The sequence below is a fragment of the Oncorhynchus tshawytscha genome, linkage group LG31, assembly GCF_018296145.1.
Source record: "Oncorhynchus tshawytscha isolate Ot180627B linkage group LG31, Otsh_v2.0, whole genome shotgun sequence".
Lineage (NCBI taxonomy): Eukaryota > Metazoa > Chordata > Actinopteri > Salmoniformes > Salmonidae > Oncorhynchus > Oncorhynchus tshawytscha.
The window spans coordinates 41,030,536-41,055,135 of NC_056459.1; the positions used below are offsets into that span (position 1 = coordinate 41,030,536).

The window sequence follows — 24,600 nt, forward strand, 5'->3', positions numbered from 1 at the left end:
TGTTGCCTTATAATAAAAGTGACAGCCATTGAAAACAGTGCTAGGCTGAAAATGTGTTTTTTTGGGATGGTTTGTCCTCAAGGTTTCACCTGCCATATCAGTTCTGTTATACTCAACAACAACAAAAAACTGTTTCAGAAACTTTAGAGTGTTTTCTATCCAAATCTACCAATTATATGCATATCCTAGCTTCTGGGCCTGAGTAACAGGCAGTTTACTTTGGGCACACTTTTCATCCGGACATGAAAATACTGCCCCCTACCCAAGAGAGGTTAACAAGGTTGACAAAATCAGGACAAGAGTTGCTTTCCAAAGAGATATCCTGGATTATAACATATTCTGTTTCTAGCTGAGGACATGCTGTAGGAGTACGTACAGCCAAAAGGATTTTCAGTGCATCGCACCGACAGGAATAAACATCTCTTCGGTAAGAAGAAGGGCGGGGGTGTATGTTTCATGATTAACGACTCATGGTGTAATTGTAACAACATACAATAACTCAAGTCCTTTTGTTCACCTGACCTAGAATTCCTCACAATCAAATGCCGACCGTATTATCTCCCAAGAGAAATGTCCTGGGGTTATTGTCACAACCGTGTATATCCCCCCGCAAGTGGATACCAAGACGGCCATCAAGGAACTTTACTGAACTTTATCCAAACTAGAAACCATATATCCAGAGGCTGCATTTATTGTAGCTGGGGATTTTAACAAAGCTAATTTTAGAACAAGGCTACCTAAATTCTATCAGCATATCGATTGTAGTACATGCTCGTCCATTGCTACTCAAACTTCCCGCGATGCCCTCCCCCACCCTCCTTTTGCAAATCTGACCATGATTCCATCTTGTTACTCCCTTCCTATAGGCAGAAACTAAAACAGGAAGCACCTGTGCTTAGGTCTATCCAACGCTGGTCTGACCAATCGGATTCCATGCTTCAAGATTGCTTCGATCACGTGGACTGGGATGTGTTCCGGGTAGCCTCAGACAACAACATTGACGTATACGCTGACTCGGTGAGCAAGTTTATAAGAAAGTGTATTGAGATGTTGTACCCACTGTGACTATTAAAACCTTCCCTAACCAGAAACTGTGGATTGATGGCAGCATTCGCGCAAAACTGAAAGTACGTACCACTGCATTTAATCATGGTAAGGCGACTGGAAACATGGCCGAATACAAACAGTGTAGTTATTCCCTCCGTAATGCAATCAAACAAGCAGTGTCAGTATAGAGACAAAGTGGAGTCGCAATTCAACGGCTCAAACACGTGAAGTATGTGGCAGGGTCTACAGACAATCACGGATTCCAATAAGAAAACCAGCCCTGTCGACGTCTTGCTCATAGACAAATTTAAACAACTTCTTTGCGGCTTTGAGGACAATACAGTGGCACCGACGCAGCCCGCTACCAAAGACTGTGGGCTCTCCTGTTAACCCTCGCAAGGCTGCCGGCCCAGACGGCTTCCCTAGCCGTGTCCTCAGAGCATGCGCAGACCAGCTGGTTGGTGTGTTTACGGACATATTCAATCAATCCCTATACCAGTCTGTTGTTCTCACATGCTTCAAGATGGCCACCACTGTTCCTGTTCCCAAGAAAGCTAAGGTAACTGAACTAAATTAATATCGCCCCGTAGCACTCACTTCTGTCATCATGAAGTGCTTTGAGAGACTAGTTAAGGATCATATCACCTCCACCCTACCTCACCCTAGACCCACTCCATTTTGCTTACCGTCCCAATAGGTCCACAGACGATGCAATCGCCATCACACTGCACACTGCCCTATCCCATCTGGACAAGAGGAATACCTATGTAAGAATGCTGTTCATTGACTACTGCTCAGCATTCAACACCATTGTACCCTCCAAACTCATCATTAAGCTTGAGACCCTGGGTCTCGACCCCGCCCTGTGCAACTGGGTCCTGGACTTCCTGATAGGCCGCCCCCAGGTGGTGAAGGTAGAAACATCTCCACTCCGCTGATCCTCAACACTGGGGCCCCACATGGGTGCATTCTCAGCCCCCTCCTCTACTCCTTGTTCACCCACGACTGCGTGGCCATGGATGCCTCTATCTTAACCATCAAGTTTGCAGACGACACTACAGTGGTAGGCTTGATTACCAACAACGTCAGGACAGCCTACAGGGAGAAGGTGAGGGCCCTTGGAGTGTGGTGTCAGGAAAATAACCTCTCACTCAACGTCAGCAAAACAAAAGAGATGATTGTGGACTTCAAGAAACAGCAAAGGGAGCACCCCCCTATCCACATCAACGGGACAGCAGTGGAGAAGGTGGAAAGTTTAAAGTTCCTTGTTGTACATATCACTGACAAACTGAAATGGTCCATGCACACAGATAGTGCCTCTTCAACCTTAAGGAGGCTGAAAAAATGTAGCTTGTCTCCGAAAACCCTCACTAACTTTTACAGGTGCACAATTGAGAGCATCCTGTCGGGCTTTATCACCGCCTGGTATGGCAACTGCACCGCCCTCAACCGCAGGGCTCTCCAGAGGGTGGTGCGGTCTGCCAAGCGCATCACCGGGGGCAAACTACCTACCCTCCAGCACACCTTACAACACCCAATGTCACAGGAAGTCAAAAAAGATCATCATGACAACAACCACCCGAGCCACTGCCTGTTCACCCCGCTTCCATCCAGAAGGCGAGGTCATTACAGATGCATCAAAGCTGTGACAGAGAGATTGAAAAACAGCTTCTTACAGTCACCATTAGCACAGAGAGGCGGCTGCCTACCTACAGACTTGATATCATTGGCCACTTTAATAAATTGAACACTAGTCACTTTAATAATGCCACTTTAAGAATGTTTACATATCTCACATTACTCATCTCATATGTATATGATGTATACTGTATCCTTCACTATCTATTCTTTACTATCTATTGCATCTGAGCCGCTCTGTCACTGCTCATCCATATATTTTATACTTATATATTCTCATCCCATTCCTTTACTAGATTGTGTGTATTAGGTTTTGTTGTGGAATTTGTTAGATATTACCTGTTAGATACTGCTGCACTGTTGATCTAGAAGCATAAGCATTTCGCTACACCTACAATAACATCTGCTAACCATGTGTATGTGACCAATAAGATTTGATTTGAGCAGCCTGCTATTCCCTTGTTACTCTCCAGGTCCACAGTGATTTGTGCTGAGCAGCCTGCTATTCCCCTCAGCTATTAGGATAGCTCCCCTTCTGCTCAATCCACAGGTTGCCTAAACCATACAACTGTCGAGATCACATTGGCTCTGCTCTGCTCTGCCTGAGACATCTCCAGTTCACCCCTGTGGTAGCATCTCTGCCTGCCTGACTGACTGTCTCTTCTAGCCGGGGCTCTTTAACAGAAAGAGAGAGAGACATACAAAGTGACAGGAAGCAGCAACGTCCTACAGGTACCCATTTATATCTCTGCAGGTATGAAACTCAGATGGACTGACTTCATTCTGTTAGAGAAAAGGAAAGAAAAACCCTCTATACCCTCTGCCGTACTGTAGGATACTGGCTCATCTCTCTGCTTGTTGCACAGTGGAGACAAAGTCCTGTAGCTTAGTACAACAGGAGCCAGGCTGTTCCACTAGTCAACATCAACAGGCTGCAGTCCTTCTTGTTTTTAACATACATTTCCTTTTTCCTTCATGCAGTTGAATCCAGTAGGAAAGCACTGCTGCAACTAGTCTGATTAATCAGGCTGCAATACTCAATTAATTGCTATATAAAGCATGAGACAAACATTGTGGAAATGTTGCTTAGAAGCCAGAATGTTTCATAAAATTACATAAAAAATTACTCTACCTGTTGTCTGTGCAATTTGTCCTTCAGCTGCTCAAAAATCGAGACAAAATATCCAAAGGAAAGTATTGTTTATCCAACTCATTAGAGAGCCTGAATGCCAAGTGTCACATCTGGAGGAAACCTGGCACCATCCCTACGGTGAAGCATGGTGGTGGCAGCATCATGCTGTGGGATGTTTTTCAGCAGCAGGAACTGGGAGACTAGTCAGGATCAAGGGGACTGAGTAATGTAAAGAAAGATCCTTGATGAAAACCTGCTCCAGTGCACTCGGGACCTGAGCCGAAGGTTCACCTTCCAACAAGACAACGTCCCTACGCACACAGCCAAGACAATGCAGGATTGACATGAGTGGGCAAACCAGAGCCCTGACTTGAACCCGATCGAACATCTCTGTAGAGACCTGAAAGTAGCGACGCTCTCCATCCAACCTGACAGCTTGAGAGGATCTGCAGAGAAGAACGGGAAAACTCCCCAAATACAGGTGTGCCTTGCTGGCTCGAACCAGAATAGAAAGAGGAGTGGGAGGCCCCAGTGCATAACTGAGCAAGAGGACAGGTACATTAGAGTGTCTAGTTTGAGAAACAGACGCCTCACAAGTCCTCAACTGGCAGCTTCATTAAATAGTATACGCAAACACCAGTCTCAATGTCAACAGTGAAGAAGCGACTCTGGGATGCTGGCCTTCGAGGCAGAGTTCCTCTGTCCAGTGTCTGTGTTCTTTTGCCCATCTTAATCTTTTATTTTTATTGGCCAGTCTGAGATATGGCTTTTCTTTGCAACTCTGCCTAGAAGGCCAGCATCCTGTCGTTCTGAGCAAGCCAGTTAACCCACTGTTCCACGGGGACGTGGATGTCGATTATGGCAGCCCCCCACACCTCTCTGATTCAGAGGGGTTAAATGCGGAAGACACATTTCTGTTGAATGCATTCAGTTGTACAACTGACTAGGAATCCCCCTTTATCTTTACTAGGGATGGGTACCGGTAATCAAATATTAGAACGGACGTTAGTATTTGATTAATCAGGGAAAACATTTTTTTTTACGGCTTTGTCTAAAATGTATAACAAAAATATATATGTGACATTTTAAATTATCTTTATTGAACTAGGCAAGTCAGTTAAGAACAAATTTGTATTTTCAATGACGGCCTAGGAACAGTGGGTTAACTGCCTGTTGAGGGGCAGAATGACAGATTGTACCTTATCAGCTCAGGGATTTGAACTTGCAACATTCCGGTTACTAGTCCAATGCTCTAACCACTAGGCTACATATCCCACCAAGATAGACTACTACATTTGACACTTAAATAAAACATATTCCCGGGAGCCTATATACCTGTAGCTTGTTATTGTCGTCAATCAAAACCGTGCTACAGTCAGAGGACAGCTAGTGAACTGGGAGATATTTAGTCAATGCAAAATGCAATTAAAATTCAAACCTAATTCAGTTGGCTAAATGATAGGAGCTACAATGATAAACCAACAGGTAGGCAGTTGTTTATTATGAATGGAGTTGTTGTAGACATTGGACAGGGAGCACAGCAAAATACTTTTACATGTACAAGTTAGTCATTTAGCAGACTCTCCTACCCAGAGAGACTTTCAGTAGTGAGTACATAGCTAGCTCTAGCTTCTTTACAATGATTTAATGCAGTCAAGAAAGGCCCTACCAGATGGTATGATATATATCTTATGGCAGCAAGAAGTTTGTCCAACTAGCATGAGTCGGTTTAGAAACATTCTGTCTCTTTCTCTCTGTCTCTCTCTCTGTCTCTCTCTCTCTCTCTCTGTCTCTCTCTGTCTCTCTCTGTCTCTCTCTCTCTGTCTCTCTCTCTCTCTCTCTCTCTCTCTGTCTCTCTGTCTGTCTCTCTCTCTCTCTCTCTCTCTCTCTGTCTCTCTGTCTCCTCTCTCTCTCTCTGTCTGTCTCTCTCTCTGTCTCTCTCTGTCTCTCTCTCTGTCTGTCTCTCTCTCTGTCTCTCTGTCTCTCTCTCTCTCTCTCTCCATGCCACACACACTGCCCCTTGCTCTCTCACTCCTCTGTCACAAGCAGAGCGCAGCTCACCATCTCTCTCTCACACACGAACAACTCTTGACTGGAGTTTCCACAAACTATTTTTTTCTTTAAAAGACATGTATTCCAACTATCTGGATATCTGAATAAATACCACGTTATTATTCGAATACCGAAATAATTTCAAAAGCCCTTCCCTAAACTGTACTCTACTGTACTGAACTGTACTCTACTGTACTGAACTGTACTCTGCTGTACTGAACTATACTCTACTTAACTCGGCTCTACTTTACTGTACTGAACTCTATTTTATTGTACGGAACTCTACTCTACTGTACTGAACTTTACTTTCCTGTAATGAACTGTACTTTACTGTACTGAACTATACTTTACTGTACGGAACTCTATTTTATTGTACGGAACTCTACTCTACTGTACTGAACTCTACTTTACTGTACTGTACTGAACTCTACTCTACTGTACTGAACTCTATTTTATTATACGGAACTCTACTCTACTGTACTGAACTGTACTCTACTGCACTGAACTCTACTTTACTGTGAAAACTGAACTATACTTTACTTCCCTAAACTGTACTCTACTGTACTGAACTCTAACTGTACTGAACTGTACTCTTCTGTACTGAACTGTACTCTACTGTAATGAACTATACTGAACTCTACTGTAATGAACTCTACTTTACTGTACTGAACTATACTCTACTGTACTGAACTGTACTCTACTGTAATGAACTATACTGTACTCTACTTTACTGTACTGAACTGTACTCTACTGTACTGAACTGTACTCTACTGTAATTAACTATACTGAACTCTACTGTACTGAACTATTTTATTGTACGGAACTCTACTCTACTACTGAACTCTACTTTCTGTATGAACTATACTGAACTCTACTGTAATGAACTATTTTACTGTAATAATCTACTTTACTTACTGAACTAACTCTACTGTACTGTACTCTACTGTAATGAACTATACTGAACTACTGTACTGAACTGTATCTTATGAACTGTACTCTATTTTACTATATGAACTACTGTACTGAACTACTCTACTTTGTACTGAACTCTCCTTTTACTGTAAACTTTACTACTCTACTGTACTGTACTGTCCTGAATCTACTTTTGTACTGTACTTTACTGCTGTATGGAACTATAGTCTACTGGAACTATACTCTACTGAACTATACTCTACTCTACTTTACTGTATGGAACTATACTCTACTGAATTATGCACTACTTTACTGTACTGTACTGTACTATACTCTACTGTACTACACTCTACTAAACTCTACTGTACTCTACTCTACTGAAATCTACTCTAATGTACTGTACAGAACTTTGATATCCAAACTCGTCTATGATTAGTTCAGATTAGATGCAGGATCAACCAAATGTGGTCTTGTTGGAGACATTTTTGTACCTATTTAGAATAAAGCCCCATGAAGAGAATGACATTCACATCCATAATGAAGCATAGTACAGATCAGGGACCCATGATACAATTCCGTTTCCGGGTGTAAATCCACATCACTTACTGTACTTCAATAAACAAAAGAGATGTGGTGTCATGTTATATCTGACACCCCATTGTTTCTGCAGACATCATTGAATCTTCATTCAGAGCAGATATTTAACAGTTTGGAAAATGTGGACACAAAAACAGAGGCCAATTTTACCTACATTTTGTTACCACACTTTACATTTGTAAACAATATTTTACTGTGGATTAGAGCAGTTGATGGACAAACCAGCAGATGGACAAAGTTTGAGCAGCTGATGTACAAACCGCACAGACAACCTGTAGAGAAAGATTTAATGTAATTTCATTCTACATTCTGGCTTGTATGGGACATTTTCACGATTTCTCACACGAATGTGTCAGGCTGTACATCCATTGTGTATTAAAGCTGGATTAATCAGTCAACTTTGCAACTAGAGCCCAGAAGGAAAGCACTGCTGAAACTAGAACCCAGTAGGAAAGCACTGCTGCAACTAGAACCCAGTAGGAGAGCACTACTGCTACTAGAACCCAGTAGTAAAGCACTGCTGCAACTAGAACCCAGTAGGAAAGCACTGCTGCAACTAGAACCCAGTAGGAAAGCACTGCAGCAACTAGAACCCAGTAGGATAGCACTACTACTACTAGAACCCAGTAGTAAAGCACTGCAGCAACTAGAACCCAGTAGGAAAGCACTGCAGCAACTAGAACCCAGTAGGATAGCACTACTACTACTAGAACCCAGTAGTAAAGCACTGCAGCAACTAGAACCCAGTAGGAAAGCACTGCTGCAACTAGAACTCAGTAGGAAGGCACTGCTGCAACTAGAACCCAGTAGGAAAGCACTGCTGCAACTAGAACCCAGTAGGAAAGCACTACTGCAACTAGAACTCAGTAGGAAAGCACTGCTGCAACTAGAACCCAGTAGGAAAGCACTGCTGCAACTAGAACCCAGTAGGAAAGCACTGCAGCAACTAGAACCTGGTAGGATAGCACTACTACTACTAGAACCCAGTAGTAAAGCACTGCAGCAACTAGAACCCAGTAGGAAAGCACTGCTGCAACTAGAACCCAGTAGGAAAGCACTGCTGCAACTAGAACCCAGTAGGAAAGCACTGCTGCAACTAGAACCCAGTAGGAAAGTACTACTGCAACTAGAACTCAGTAGGAAAGCACGGATGCAACTAGAACCCAGTAGGAAAGCACTGCAGCAACTAGAACCCAGTAGGATAGCACTACTACTACTAGAACCCAGTAGTAAAGCACTGCTGCAACTAGAACCCAGTAGGAAAGCACTGCTGCAACTAGAACCCAGTAGGAAAGCACTGCAGCAACTAGAACTCAGTAGGAAAGCACTACTACTATTAGAACCCAGTAGTAAAGCACTGCTGCAACTAGAACCCAGTAGGAAAGCACTGCAGCAACTAGAACTCAGTAGGATAGCACTACTACTACTAGAAGCCAGTAGTAAAGCACTGCTGCAACTAGAACCCAGTAGGAAAGCACTGCAGCAACTAGAACTCAGTAGGAAAGCACTGCTGCAACTAGAACCCAGTAGGAAAGCACTACTGCAACTAGAACCCAGTAGGAAAGCACTGCAGCAACTAGAACCCAGTAGGAAAGCACTGCTGCAACTAGAACCCAGTAGGAAAGCACTGCTGCAACTAGAACCCAGTAGGAAAGCACTGCAGCAACTAGAACCCAGTAGGAAAGCACTACTACTACTAGAACCCAGTAGTAAAGCACTGCAGCAACTAGAACCCAGTAGGAAAGCACTGCTGCAACTAGAACCCAGTGGGAAAGCACTGCTGCAACTAGAACCCAGTAGGAGAGCACTACTGCTACTAGAACCCAGTAGTAAAGCACTGCTGCAACTAGAACCCAGTAGGAAAGCACTGCTGCAACTAGAACCCAGTAGGAAAGCACTGCTGCAACTAGAACCCAGTAGGATAGCACTACTACTACTAGAACCCAGTAGGAAAGCACTGCTGCAACTAGAACCCAGTAGGAAAGCACTGCAGCAACTAGAACCGAGTAGGAAAGCAATACTGCAACTAGAACACAGTAGGAAAGCACTGCTGCAACTAGAACCCAGTAGGAAAGCACTGCTGCAACTAGAACCCAGTAGGAAAGCACTGCTGCAACTAGAACCCAGTAGGAAAGCACTGCTGCAAGTAGAACCCAGTAGGAATGTACTACTGCAACTAGAACTCAGTAGGAAAGCACGGATGCAACTAGAACCCAGTAGGAAAGCACTGCAGCAACTAGAACCCAGTAGGAAAGCACTACTACTACTAGAACCCAGTAGGAAAGCACTGCTGCAACTAGAACCCAGTAGGAAAGCACTGCAGCAACTAGAACCCAGTAGGAAAGCACTGCTGCAACTAGAACCCAGTAGGAAAGCACTGCTGCAACTAGAACCCAGTAGGAAAGCACTGCAGCAACTAGAACCCAGTAGGAAAGCACTGCTGCAACTAGAACCCAGTAGGAAAGCACTGCAGCAACTAGAACCCAGTAGGAAAGCACTGCTGCAACTAGAACCCAGTAGGAAAGCACTGCTGCAACTAGAACCCAGTAGGAAAGCACTGCTGCAACTAGAACCCAGTAGGAAAGCACTGCAGCAACTAGAACCCAGTAGGAAAGCACTGCAGCAACTAGAACCCAGTAGGAAAGCACTGCAGCAACTAGAACCCAGTAGGAAAGCACTGCTGCAACTAGAACCCAGTAGGAAAGCACTGCAGCAACTAGAACTCAGTAGGAAAGCACTACTACTAGAACCCAGTAGGAAAGCACTGCAGCAACTAGAACCAGTAGGAAAGCACTGCTGCAACTAGAACTCAGTAGGAAAGCACTGCTGCAACTAGAACCCAGTAGGAAAGCACTGCAGCAACTAGAACTAGAACTCAGTAGGAAAGCACTGCTGCAACTAGAACCCAGTAGGAAAGCACTACTGCAACTAGAACCCAGTAGGAAAGCACTGCAGCAACTAGAACCCAGTAGGAAAGCACTGCTGCAACTAGAACCCAGTAGGAAAGCACTGCTGCAACTAGAACCCAGTAGGAAAGCACTGCAGCAACTAGAACCCAGTAGGAAAGCACTACTACTACTAGAACCCAGTAGTAAAGCACTGCAGCAACTAGAACCCAGTAGGAAAGCACTGCTGCAACTAGAACCCAGTGGGAAAGCACTGCTGCAACTAGAACCCAGTAGGAGAGCACTACTGCTACTAGAACCCAGTAGTAAAGCACTGCTGCAACTAGAACCCAGTAGGAAAGCACTGCTGCAACTAGAACCCAGTAGGAAAGCACTGCAGCAACTAGAACCCAGTAGGATAGCACTACTACTACTAGAACCCAGTAGGAAAGCACTGCTGCAACTAGAACCCAGTAGGAAAGCACTGCAGCAACTAGAACCGAGTAGGAAAGCAATACTGCAACTAGAACACAGTAGGAAAGCACTGCTGGAACTAGAACCCAGTAGGAAAGCACTGCTGCAACTAGAACCCAGTAGGAAAGCACTACTGCAACTAGAACTCAGTAGGAAAGCACGGATGCAACTAGAACCCAGTAGGAAAGCACTGCAGCAACTAGAACCCAGTAGGATAGTACTACTACTAGTAGAACCCAGTAGTAAAGCACTGCAGCAACTAGAACCCAGTAGGAAAGCACTGCTGCAACTAGAACCCAGTAGGAAAGCACTGCTGCAACTAGAACCCAGTAGGAAAGCACTGCTGCAACTAGAACTCAGTAGGAAAGCACTACTACTATTAGAACCCAGTAGTAAAGCACTGCTGCAACTAGAACCCAGTAGGAAAGCACTGCAGCAACTAGAACTCAGTAGGATAGCACTACTACTACTAGAACCCAGTAGTAAAGCACTGCTGGAACTAGAACCCAGTAGGAAAGCACTGCAGCAACTAGAACTCAGTAGGAAAGCACTGCTGCAACTAGAACCCAGTAGGAAAGCACTGCTGCAACTAGAACCCAGTAGGAGAGCACTACTGCTACTAGAACCCAGTAGTAAAGCACTGCTGCAACTAGAACCCAGTAGGAAAGCACTGCTGCAACTAGAACCCAGTAGGAAAGCACTGCTGCTATTAGAACCCAGTAGGAAAGCATGGATGCTACTAGAACCCAGTAGGAAAGCACTGCTGCAACTAGAACCCAGTAGGAAAGCACTGCTGCAACTAGAACCCAGTAGGAAAGCACTGCTGCTATTAGAACCCTGTAGGAAAGCACTGCTGCAACTAGAACCCAGTAGGAAAGCACGGATGCTACTAGAACCCAGTAGGAAAGCACTGCTGCAACTAGAACCCAGTAGGAAAGCACTGCTGCTATTAGAACCCAGTAGGAAAGCATGGATGCTACTAGAACCCAGTAGGAAAGCACTGCTGCAACTAGAACCCAGTAGGATAGTACTACTACTACTAGAACCCAGTAGTAAAGCACTGCAGCAACTAGAACCCAGTAGGAAAGCACTGCTGCAACTAGAACCCAGTAGGAAAGCACTGCTGCAACTAGAACCCAGTAGGAAAGCACTGCTGCAACTAGAACTCAGTAGGAAAGCACTACTACTATTAGAACCCAGTAGTAAAGCACTGCTGCAACTAGAACCCAGTAGGAAAGCACTGCAGCAACTAGAACTCAGTAGGATAGCACTACTACTACTAGAACCCAGTAGTAAAGCACTGCTGCAACTAGAACCCAGTAGGAAAGCACTGCAGCAACTAGAACTCAGTAGGAAAGCACTGCTGCAACTAGAACCCAGTAGGATAGTACTACTACTACTAGAACCCAGTAGTAAAGCACTGCAGCAACTAGAACCCAGTAGGAAAGCACTGCTGCAACTAGAACCCAGTAGGAAAGCACTGCTGCAACTAGAACCCAGTAGGAAAGCACTGCTGCAACTAGAACTCAGTAGGAAAGCACTACTACTATTAGAACCCAGTAGTAAAGCACTGCTGCAACTAGAACCCAGTAGGAAAGCACTGCTGGAACTAGAACCCAGTAGGAAAGCACTGCTGCAACTAGAACCCAGTAGGAAAGCACTACTGCAACTAGAACTCAGTAGGAAAGCACGGATGCAACTAGAACCCAGTAGGAAAGCACTGCAGCAACTAGAACCCAGTAGGATAGTACTACTACTAGTAGAACCCAGTAGTAAAGCACTGCAGCAACTAGAACCCAGTAGGAAAGCACTGCTGCAACTAGAACCCAGTAGGAAAGCACTGCTGCAACTAGAACCCAGTAGGAAAGCACTGCTGCAACTAGAACTCAGTAGGAAAGCACTACTACTATTAGAACCCAGTAGTAAAGCACTGCTGCAACTAGAACCCAGTAGGAAAGCACTGCAGCAACTAGAACTCAGTAGGATAGCACTACTACTACTAGAACCCAGTAGTAAAGCACTGCTGGAACTAGAACCCAGTAGGAAAGCACTGCAGCAACTAGAACTCAGTAGGAAAGCACTGCTGCAACTAGAACCCAGTAGGAAAGCACTGCTGCAACTAGAACCCAGTAGGAGAGCACTACTGCTACTAGAACCCAGTAGTAAAGCACTGCTGCAACTAGAACCCAGTAGGAAAGCACTGCTGCAACTAGAACCCAGTAGGAAAGCACTGCTGCTATTAGAACCCAGTAGGAAAGCATGGATGCTACTAGAACCCAGTAGGAAAGCACTGCTGCAACTAGAACCCAGTAGGAAAGCACTGCTGCAACTAGAACCCAGTAGGAAAGCACTGCTGCTATTAGAACCCTGTAGGAAAGCACTGCTGCAACTAGAACCCAGTAGGAAAGCACGGATGCTACTAGAACCCAGTAGGAAAGCACTGCTGCAACTAGAACCCAGTAGGAAAGCACTGCTGCTATTAGAACCCAGTAGGAAAGCATGGATGCTACTAGAACCCAGTAGGAAAGCACTGCTGCAACTAGAACCCAGTAGGATAGTACTACTACTACTAGAACCCAGTAGTAAAGCACTGCAGCAACTAGAACCCAGTAGGAAAGCACTGCTGCAACTAGAACCCAGTAGGAAAGCACTGCTGCAACTAGAACCCAGTAGGAAAGCACTGCTGCAACTAGAACTCAGTAGGAAAGCACTACTACTATTAGAACCCAGTAGTAAAGCACTGCTGCAACTAGAACCCAGTAGGAAAGCACTGCAGCAACTAGAACTCAGTAGGATAGCACTACTACAACTAGAACCCAGTAGGAAAGCACTGCAGCAACTAGAACTCAGTAGGAAAGCACTGCTGCAACTAGAACCCAGTAGGATAGTACTACTACTACTAGAACCCAATAGTAAAGCACTGCAGCAACTAGAACCCAGTAGGAAAGCACTGCTGCAACTAGAACCCAGTAGGAAAGCACTGCTGCAACTAGAACCCAGTAGGAAAGCACTGCTGCAACTAGAACTCAGTAGGAAAGCACTACTACTATTAGAACCCAGTAGTAAAGCACTGCTGCAACTAGAACCCAGTAGGAAAGCACTGCAGCAACTAGAACTCAGTAGGATAGCACTACTACTACTAGAACCCAGTAGTAAAGCACTGCTGCAACTAGAACCCAGTAGGAAAGCACTGCAGCAACTAGAACTCAGTAGGATAGCACTACTACTACTAGAACCCAGTAGTAAAGCACTGCTGCAACTAGAACCCAGTAGGAAAGCACTGCAGCAACTAGAACTCAGTAGGAAAGCACTGCTGCAACTAGAACCCAGTAGGAAAGCACTGCTGCAACTAGAACCCAGTAGGAGAGCACTACTGCTACTAGAACCCAGTAGTAAAGCACTGCTGCAACTAGAACCCAGTAGGAAAGCACTGCTGCAACTAGAACCCAGTAGGAAAGCACTGCTGCTATTAGAACCCAGTAGGAAAGCACGGATGCTACTAGAACCCAGTAGGAAAGCACTGCTGCAACTAGAACCCAGTAGGAAAGCACGGATGCTACTAGAACCCAGTAGGAAAGCACTACTGCTACTAGAACCCAGTAGGAAAGCACTGCTGCAACTAGAACCCAGTAGGAAAGCACTGCTGCTATTAGAACCCTGTAGGAAAGCACTGCTGCAACTAGAACCCAGTAGGAAAGCACGGATGCTACTAGAACCCAGTAGGAAAGCACTGCTGCAACTAGAACCCAGTAGGAAAGCACTGCTGCTATTAGAACCCAGTAGGAAAGCATGGATGCTACTAGAACCCAGTAGGAAAGCACTGCTGCAACTAGAACCCAGTAGGAAAGCACTGCTGCTATTAGAACCCTGTAGGAAAGCACTGCTGCAACTAGAACCCAGTAGGAAAGCACGGATGCTACTAGAACCCAGTAGGAAAGCACTGCTGCAACTAGAACCCAGTAGGAAAGCACTGCTGCTATTAGAACCCAGTAGGAAAGCATGGATGCTACTAGAACTCAGTAAAAAAGCACTGCTGCAACTAGCTCTGGAAAACTTCCATTCCTACAGTTCTCAGCCATTCTGCCTTCTCCCTTCAGTTTTCGGCCATTAGATTCGCCCAAGACTGGCTCACGTGAGCTACAGAAAGTAGTCATACCCTTGACTTTTTCCACATGTTTTTTGTGTTACAGCCTGAATTCAAAATGGATTAAATACATTTACACAAAATACCCCATGAAGACATGTTTTTAGAAAAATGTCTAATGTATTGAAAATGAAATACAGGAATGTCTCATTTACATACACTACCAGTCAAGAGTTTGGACAAACTTCTCATTCAAAGGGGGTTTCTTCATTGTAGAATAAAGTGAATACATCAAAACTATTAAATAACGCATATGGAATCATGTTGTAACCAAAAAAGTGTTAAACCAATAAAAATATATTTTTTATTTGAGATTCTTCAAATTAGCCACCTTTGCCTTGATTACAGCTTTGCACACTCTCCGCATTCTCTCAACCAGCTTCATGAGGTAGTCCCCTGGAACGAATTTCAATTAACAGGTGTGCCTTTGTAAAAGTTAATTTATGGAGTTTCTTTCCTTCTTAATACATTTGAGCCAATCAGTTTTGTTGTGACAAGGTAGGGGAGGTACACAGAAAATTGCCCTATTTGGTAAAAGACCAAGTTCACATCAAATTAGCAAATAGAAACAACAGTCCATCATTACTTTAAGACATGAAGGTCAGTCAATCATTTTCAAGTACGAACATTTCAAGTACTTTTTCTTCAAGTGCAGTCGTAAAAACAATCAAGTGTTATGATGAAACTGGCTCTCATGAGGACCGCCACAGCAAAGGAAGACCCAGAGTAACTCTGTTGCAGAGGATAAGTTCATTAGAGTTACCAGGCTCAGAAATTGCAGCCCAGATAAATGCTTCACAGAGTTCAAGTAACAGACACATCTCAACATCAACTGTTCAGAGGAAACTGTGTAAATCAGGCCTTCATGTTGAAATTGCTGCAAAGAAACAACTACTAAAGGACACCAATAAGAACAAGAGACTTGCCTTGGCCAAGAAACACGGGCAATGGACATTAGACCGGTGGAAATCTGTCCTTTGGTCTGATGAGTCCAAATTTGAGATATTTGGTTCCAACCGTGTCCTTGTGAGACGAGAGTAGGTGAACGGATGATCTCTGCATGTGTGGTTCCCACGTGAGGCATGGAGGAGGATGTGTGATGGTGTTGGGGCGCTTTGCTGGTGACACCGTCAGTGATTTATTTAGAATTCAAAGCACACTTAACCAGCATGACTACCACGGCATTCAGCAGCGACTCGCCATCCCATCTGGTTTGCACTTAGTGGGACTATCATTTGATTTTCAACAGGATAATGACCCAACACACCTCCAGGCTGTGTAAGGGCTATTTGACCAAGAATGCCCAAATCCCCATCATCAGCGTGAAGAAAATATGGAAGAAAGGGGAGAGGAGAGTGCCTTGTAAGAATTTGCCGACGAGTAGGTAAACCAACACTTTCCTCCGTATTATTGGCCAACGTGCAATCATTGGAAAACAAGCTGGACGATCTATGATAGACTATCCTACCAAAGGGACATTAAAAAACTGCAATATCTTATGTTTCTCCAAGATGTGGCTGAACGATGACATGGATAATATGGAGCTGGCTGGTTTTTCCATGCATTGGCAGGAAAGAGCAGCTACGTCTGGTAAGATGAGGGGCGGAGGTGTGTGTCTTTTTGTCAATAACTGCTGGTGCAAGATGTCTAATATTAAAGAAGTCTCGAGGTAGAATACCTCATGATAAAGTGTAGACCACACTATCTACCAAGAGAGTTCTAATCTATATTTTTCGTAGCTGTCTATTTACCACCACAAACCGATGCTGGCACTAAGACAGCACTCAACCAGCTGTATAAGGCCATAAGCAAACAAGGAAATGTTCATTCAGAAGCGGAGCTCCTATTGGCCGGGGACTTTAATGCAGGCAAACTAAAATCCGTTTTACCTCAGCATGTCACATGTGCAACATGTGCAACAAGAGTGAAAAAAACTCTAGACCACCTTTACTTGACACACAGAGATGCATAAAAAGCTCTCTCCCGCCCTCCATTTGGCAAATCTGACCATAATTCTATCCTCCTGATTCCTTCTTACAAGCAAAAACTAAAGCAGGAAGTACCAGTGGCTCGCTCAATACGGAAGAGGTCAGGTGACGCGGATGTTACACTACAGGACTGTTTTGCTAGCAAAAACTGGAATATATTCATCCAATGGCATTGACGTGTCAGTCATCGGCTTCATCAATAAGTGCATCGACAACGTCGTCCCCACAGTGACCGTGCGTACATTTCCCAACAAGAAGCCATGGATTACAGGCAATATCCGTACTGAGCTAAAGACTAGAGCTGCCGCTTTCAAGGAGCGGGAAACTAATCCGGACGTTCATAAGAAATTCCACTCTGCCCTCAGTCGAACCATCAAACAGGCAAGGCATCAATAAAGGAATAAGATCTTATCCTACTACGCCGGGTCTGACACTCGTCAGATGTGTCAGGGCTTGAAAAATATTACAGACTATAAAGGGAAATCCAGCCACAAGCTGCCCGGTAACGCTAGCCTACCAGACGAGCTAAATGCCTTTTATGCTCGCTTCGAGGCAAGCAACACTGAAGCATGCATGAGAACATTAGTGTGATCACGTTCTCTGTAGCCAATATGAGCAAGACATTTAAACAGGTCAACATTCAGAAAGCAACGGGCCAGTTGGATTACCAGGCATGTCAGAGGAAGGCCCGAAAAATTTGTCAAAGATTCCAGTCACCCAAGTCATAGACTGTTCTCTTTGCTATCGCACGGCAAGCAGTACCGAAGTGCCAAGTCTAGGACCAAAAGCTCCTTAACAGCTTCTACCCCCAAGCCATAAGACTGCTGAACAATTGATCAAATGGCCATCTGGACTATTTACATAGACTCCCCCCCATTCGTTTTTTACAGTGCTGATACTTGCTGTTTATTATCTATGCATAGCCACCTCACAAATTACCTTGACTAACTTGTACTGCCACATATTGACTCGGTACCCCTGTATATAGCCTCGTTATTGTTATGTAATTTTCTTGTGCTAATTTATTTATATATATATATATATATATATTTTTTTTTTTTTAACTTTTTTAAAAAACTTTAGTTAATTTAGTAAATATTTTCTTAGCTCTATTTCTTGATCTGCATTGTTAGTTAAGGGCTTGTAAGCATTTAACAGTAAGGTCTACACCTGTTGTATTCGGCGCAAGTGACAAATACATCAGATAACCTGGCCTCCACAATCACCCGACCTCAGCCCAGTTGAGATGGTTTGGGTTAAGTTGGACTGCAGAGGGAAGGAAAAACAGCCAACAAGTGCTCAGCATATGTGGGAACTCCTTCAAGACTGTTGGAAAAGCATTCCAGGTGAAGATGTAGGAGAGAATGCAAAGAGTGTGCAAAGCTATCATCAAGGCAAAGGGTGGCTGGCTACATTGAGGAATCTCAAATATTAATTATATTTTGATTTGTTTAACACTGTTTTGTTACTACATGATTCCATGTGTGTTATTTAATAATTTTGATGTCTTCACTATTATTCTGCAATGTAGAAAATAGTAAAAATAAAGAAAAACCCTTGAATGAGGAGGTGTGTCCAAACTTTTGACTGGTACTGTAAGTAGTCACACCCTGAGTCAATACATGCTAGAATCCCTTTGGCAGCAATTACAGCTGTGAGTCTTTCTGGGTAAGTCTCTAAGAGTGATTACAGCTGTGAGTCTTTCTGGGTAAGTCTCTAAGAGTGATTACAGCTATGAGTCTTTCTGGTTAAGTGTCTAAGAGTGATTACAGCTGTGAGTCTTTCTGGGTAAGTCTAAGAGTGATTACAGCTGTGAGTCTTTCTGCAAGTCTAAGAGTGATTACAGCTGTGAGTCTTTCTGTAAGTCTCTAAGAGCTGTGAGTGTTTCTGGGTAAGTCTCTAAGTGTGATTACAGCTATGAGTCTTTCTGTGTAAGTCTCTAAGAGTGATTACAGCTGTGAGTGTTTCTGGGTAAGTCTCTAAGAGCTGTGAGTGTTTCTGGGTAAGTCTCTAAGAGCTGTGAGTGTTTCTGGGTAAGTCTCTAAGTGTGATTACAGCTATGAGTCTTTCTGCGTAAGTCTCTACGAGTGATTACAGCTGTGAGTATTTCTGGGTAAGTCTAAGAATGATTACAGCTGTGAGTCTTTCTGGGTAAGTCTCTAAGAGTGATTACAGCTGTGAGTGTTTCTGGGTAAGTCTCTAAGAGCTGTGAGTGTTTCTGGGTAAGTCTCTAAGTGTGATTACAGCTATGAGTCTTTCTGCGTAAGTCTCTACGAGTGATTACAGCTGTGAGTCTTTCTGGGTAAGTCTAAGAGTGATTACAGCTGTGAGTGTTTCTGGGTAAGTCTCTAAGAGTGATTACAGCTGTGAGTCTTTCTGGATAAGTCTCTAAGAACTTTGCACACGTGGATTTTACAATATTTCCATGTTATTTTTTAAACAATTCTTCACTCTCTGTTAGGTTGATTGTTGATCATTACTAGACAGCCATTTTCAAGTGTTGCTATAGATTTTCAAGCCGATTTAAGTCAAAACTGTAACTAGGCCATTCAGGAACATTCAATGTCGCCTTGGTTAGCAACTCCAGTGTATATTTTAGATTATTGCCCTACTGAAAGGTGAATATCTCCCAGTGTCTGGTGGAAAGCAGACTGAACCAGGTTTTGTAGGATTTTGCCTGTGCTTAGCTCTATTCCGTTTCTTTTTATCCCAAAACAACTCCCTAATCCTTGCCGATGACACCCATAACATGATGCAGCCACCACCATGCTTGAAAATATGAAGCGTCGGTCTCCTTGATGTGTTGAGTTGGATTTGCCCCAAACATAATGCTTTGTATTCAGGACAAAAAAAATGAATTGCAAACCAGATGCATGTTTTGGAATTTTTGTATTCTGTACAGGCTTCCTTCTTTTCACTCTGTCATTTAGGTTAGTATTGGGCTCCCGAGTTGCGCAGAGGTCTAAGGCACTGCATCTCAGTGCTAGAGGCGTCACTACAGACACCCTTGTTTGAATCCAGCCTGTATCACAACCGGCCGTGATTAGGAGTTCCATAGGGCGGAGCACACTGGCCCAGCGTCCAGGTTTGGCCGGTTTAGGCCATCATTAAATAAGAATTTGTTCTTAAATGACTTGCCTACGTAAATAAAGGTTCAATAAAAAATGTAAAATTGTGGAGTTAACTATCATTTTGTTGATCTATCCTCAGTTTTCTCCTGTCACAGCTATTAATCTCTGTAAGTGTTTTAAAGTCACTATTGGCCTCATGGTGAAATCGCTAAGGGATTTTCCTCCTCTCCATCAACGGAGTCAGAAAGGACGCCTGTATCTTTGTAGTGACTGAGCCTAATGAATAACTTCACCATGCTCAAAGGGATATTTATTGTCTGCATTTTTTGGACCCATCTACCAATAGGTGCCCTTCTTTGCAAGGCATTGGAAAAACCTCCCTGATCTTTGTGGTTCAATCTGTATTTGAAATTCACTGCTCGACTGAGGGACCTTACAGATAATTTTATGTGTGCGGTACAAAGATGAGTTAGTCATTCAAAAATCATATTAAAAACTATTAACACACATAGATTGAGTCCATGCAACTTGTTTAATTTTGCCATAACAAAGGGGTTGAATACTTATTGACTCAAAGACATTTCAGCTTTACATTTTTTATTAATTTGACATTTCAAAAATATTATTCCACTTTTTACATTTTGGGGTATTGTTTTGTAGGCCAGTGACACAAAATCTCAATTGAATCCATTTTAAATTCAGGCTGTAGTACAACAAAATGAGGAAAAAAGTCAAGTGGTGTGAATACTTTCTGTCGTCAATGTAACTAATTAGCACAGGTGGTCCTCTTGTCTTCCATCTTTTCCCATCAACCAGCGCTGTAACATGGAGGTATGGCCATGTGGGAACAAGGTGTGTATCAATTTAACCTTTTGTTTTTTATTAGTAGTATTTTTTGCTGATATGAAAGATAAGGTTCCTATGCTTCCAACACCGTACAGCAATGGGTGTTAATGTTCAGACTGAGCGTCGGGGATCTTAATTAACAAACCTCCCTACAGAAGAAGCCAACGTCCAATGACTCTTCTGTGTAATGTAATGAATTGAGAGTCATAATGTAATGAACTGAGAGTCATAATGCAATGAACCAAGTCATAATGTAATGAACTGAGAGTCATAATGCAATGAACTGAGAGTCCTAATGTAATGAACTGAGAGTCATAATGTAATGAACTGAGAGTCATAATGTAATGAACTGAGAGTCATAATGTAATGAATTGAGAGTCATAATGTAATGAACTGAGAGTCCTAATGTAATGAACTGAGAGTCATAATGTAATGAACTGAGAGTCATAATGCAATGAACCAAGTCATAATGCAATGAACCAAGTCATAATGTAATGAACTGAGAGTCATAATGTAATGAATTGAGAGTCACAATGCAATGAACCAAGTCATAATGTAATGAACTGAGTCATAATGTAATGAACTGAGAGTCATACTGTAATGAACTGAGTGTCATAATGTAATGAACTGAGAGTCATAATGTAATGAACTGAGAGTCCTAATGTAACAAATTGAGAGTCATAATGTAATGAACTGAGAGTCATACTGTAATGAATTGAGAGTCATAATGTAATGAACTGAGAGTCATACTGTAATGAACTGAGAGTCATAATGTAATGAACTGAGAGTCATAATGTAATGAACTGAGAGTCATAATGTAATGAACTGAGAGTCATAATGTAATGAATTGAGAGTCATAGTGTAATGAATTGAGAGTCATAATGTAATGAACTGAGAGTCATACTGTAATGAACTGAGAGTCCTAATGTAATGTACTCTGGACGGCTCTGACTTAGAATACGTGGACAACAACAAATACCTGTGTGTCTGGTTAGACTGTAAACTCTCCTTCCAGACTCACATTAAGCATCTCCAATCCAAAATGAAATCTAGAATCGGCTTACTATATCGCAACAAAGCATCCTTCACTCATGCTGCCAAACATACCCCGTAAAACTGACCATCCTACCGATCCTCGACCCGGTGATGTCATCTATAAAATAGCCTCCAACACTCTACTCAACAAACTGGATGCAGTCTATCACAGTGCCATCCGTTTTGTCACCAAAGCCCCATACACTACCCACCATTGCGACCTGTACGCTCTCGTTGGCTGGCCCTCGCTTCATACTCGTCGCCAAACCCACTGGCTACAGGTTATCTACAAGTCTCTGCTAGGTAAAGCCCCGCCTTATCTCAACTCACTGGTCACCATAGCAGCACCCACTCGTAGCACGCGCTCCAGCAGGTATATCTCACTGGTCACCCCCAAAGCCAATTCCTCCATTGGTCGTCTTTCCTTCCAGTTCTCTGCTGCCCATGACTGGAACGAATTGCAAAAATTTCTGAAGCTGGAGACTCACATCTCCCTCACTAGCTTTACGCACCAGCTGTCAGAGCATTTACAGATCACTGCACCTGTACTTAGCCTATCTGTAAACAGCCCATCTATCTACCTACCTCATCCCCATACTGGTATTTATTTATTTATTTTGCTCCTTTGCACCCCAGTATCTCTACCTGCACATTCATCCTCTGCCAATCTACCATTCCAGTGTTTAATTGCTATATTGTAATTACTTCGCCACCATGGCCTATTTATTTCCTTAATTTACCTCATTTGCACTCACTGTATATAGACTTTTTGTTTTCTTTTGTTCGACTGTATTATTGACTGTATGCTTTGTTTATTCCATGTGTAACTCTGTGTTGTTGTATGTGTCGAATTGCTATGCTTTATCTTGGCCAGGTCGCAGTTGCAAATGAGAACTTGTTCTCAACTAGCCTACCTGGTTAAATAAAGGTGAAATAAATCAATCAAATGAACTGAGAGTCATGATCAAAGGGTATGCTGCAACTGTAACCCAGTAGAAAAGCACAGCTGCAACTAAAACCCAGTAGGAAAGCACCTGGCCGTAACTCAGAACACAGACAGACTCCCAACTCAGACAGACAGACAGACAGACAGACAGACAGACAGACAGACAGACAGACAGACAGACAGACAGACAGACAGACAGACAGACAGACAGACAGACAGACAGACAGACAGACAGACAGACAGACACATGGACACAGCAGATAAAGGAGACATAGACACAGGAAACAGCAGATAATAAATCAGCCCTTTACTTACGTTACTTGCAGTCCTGTTGAAGACTCTCTAGTAGTCCATGTATGGTATGCCCCAAATTGCGAGTTGCTGCAGCTTCAGGAACTTTGGTGGAGGACGGTTGGGGGTTAAAAGTTGAAGCAGCAACAGGTAGCAGGCAGGGAAAAGTGAGAAGGAGGGCTCAGTCAGGCAGCTTCAACTCACTGTCCAATAGATTCCTCATAGCCCTGAACATTCTGCTAAGCCCAGGGGCTGAACATTAGCCCCTCCCACTATGATGTCAAAGCCCCAGGTCACATGATACTCTACAGGCCAATGGAAACCTGCGTTTCCTTGGCAACTAGAACCCAGCACTTCAATGGGGTTTTCTGTCTGTCACTGGTGGTCAGGAAAAAAGACCAAGAAAATAAAACTTCACACAAGACTCAGTAAACAAATTATGAAAAACATAACAAACATTAAGCATTTTCTGTCTGAAATGTTTCCAATTGAACTCATTTACATGTTATCTTACCTTTAAAACTATACTACTGATTCTATTTTAGTAAAAAAATATAGCCTACAGATTATTTTTCAAAAATCAACTAATCAGGGAACAATTATTTTGTAAAAGTGTCCTGCTACAAAGTATCTTCAATGCATTGAGATGTTTTATTTCAATTGTTCCAATGTGCAACAGTAAGGCTATACTGAATCCTCATGGCAGATCGGCTGTCCTACAGCTGACAGCAGATGTCTGTTCACATTGGAGGACATGCTTTAGTTAAATAGATCAGTGGAAGTCAAAGTACACAGGATGATTAGCTGGGAGTCAGGTTGGATTGAGCGACTGTTTCTTAATGGACAGCTTTTGGAAACCAGGCCATTGTGCCCTGCTGAGTCATGTAAAGGCCTGCAGACATTGTAAGTGTGGTAGTGGGGTTATTCCTAATGTTAGGTTTTATTAATGTGTAATGAATCATAATGTGACATGTACAGCAGTGGTCTACACATTTACATTTTACATGTTAGTCATTTTTCCAACATTCGTAACAGTGTATTCAACTGAAGTAATTGAAACAACCACATATCAGGATCATTGCAAGTAAAAACGTATTAAAAATAGTCTGCAAGCCTTGTAAGAGTAAAACAACAGTTGAGGGTTAGGGTTAGGGTTAAATTTAGGGGTTAAGGTTTAGGGGTTAGGGGTAAGGGGTAGGGGTAAGGGTTAGGGTTAGGGCTTAGGGTTATGGGTTAGGGTTAGGGTTAGGGGTTAGGGTTAGGGTTAGGGTTGGGGTTCGGGGTTAGGGTTATGGATTAGGGTTAGGGTTAGGGTTAGGGTTATGGGTTAGGGGTTGGGGTTAGGGTTAGGGTTATGGGTTAGGGTTAGGGGTTAGGGTTAGGGTTATGGGTTAGGGGTTGGGGTTAGGGTTAGGGTTAGGGGTTAGGGGTTAGGGTTGGGGTTGGGTTACGGTTAGGGTTATGGATTAGGGTTAGGGTTAGGGGTTAGGGTTAGGGGTTAGGGTTAGGTTTAGGGTTAGGCATTAGGGTCAGGATTAGGGG

The 24,600-nt window shown here is 43.4% G+C and overlaps 1 protein-coding gene across 1 annotated transcript in view; it reads right to left on the minus strand.

The window, feature by feature from the left end:
• hpca (hippocalcin) overlaps positions 1–23,228 on the minus strand; it is a 75,730-nt gene extending 52,502 nt beyond the window's left edge. The window contains exon 1 of the mRNA XM_042310428.1: positions 23,083–23,228. The gene's annotated coding sequence lies outside the window, so the exon portion shown is untranslated. The remainder of the gene's footprint in view (positions 1–23,082) is intronic.
• Positions 23,229–24,600: the final 1,372 nt, after the last annotated feature.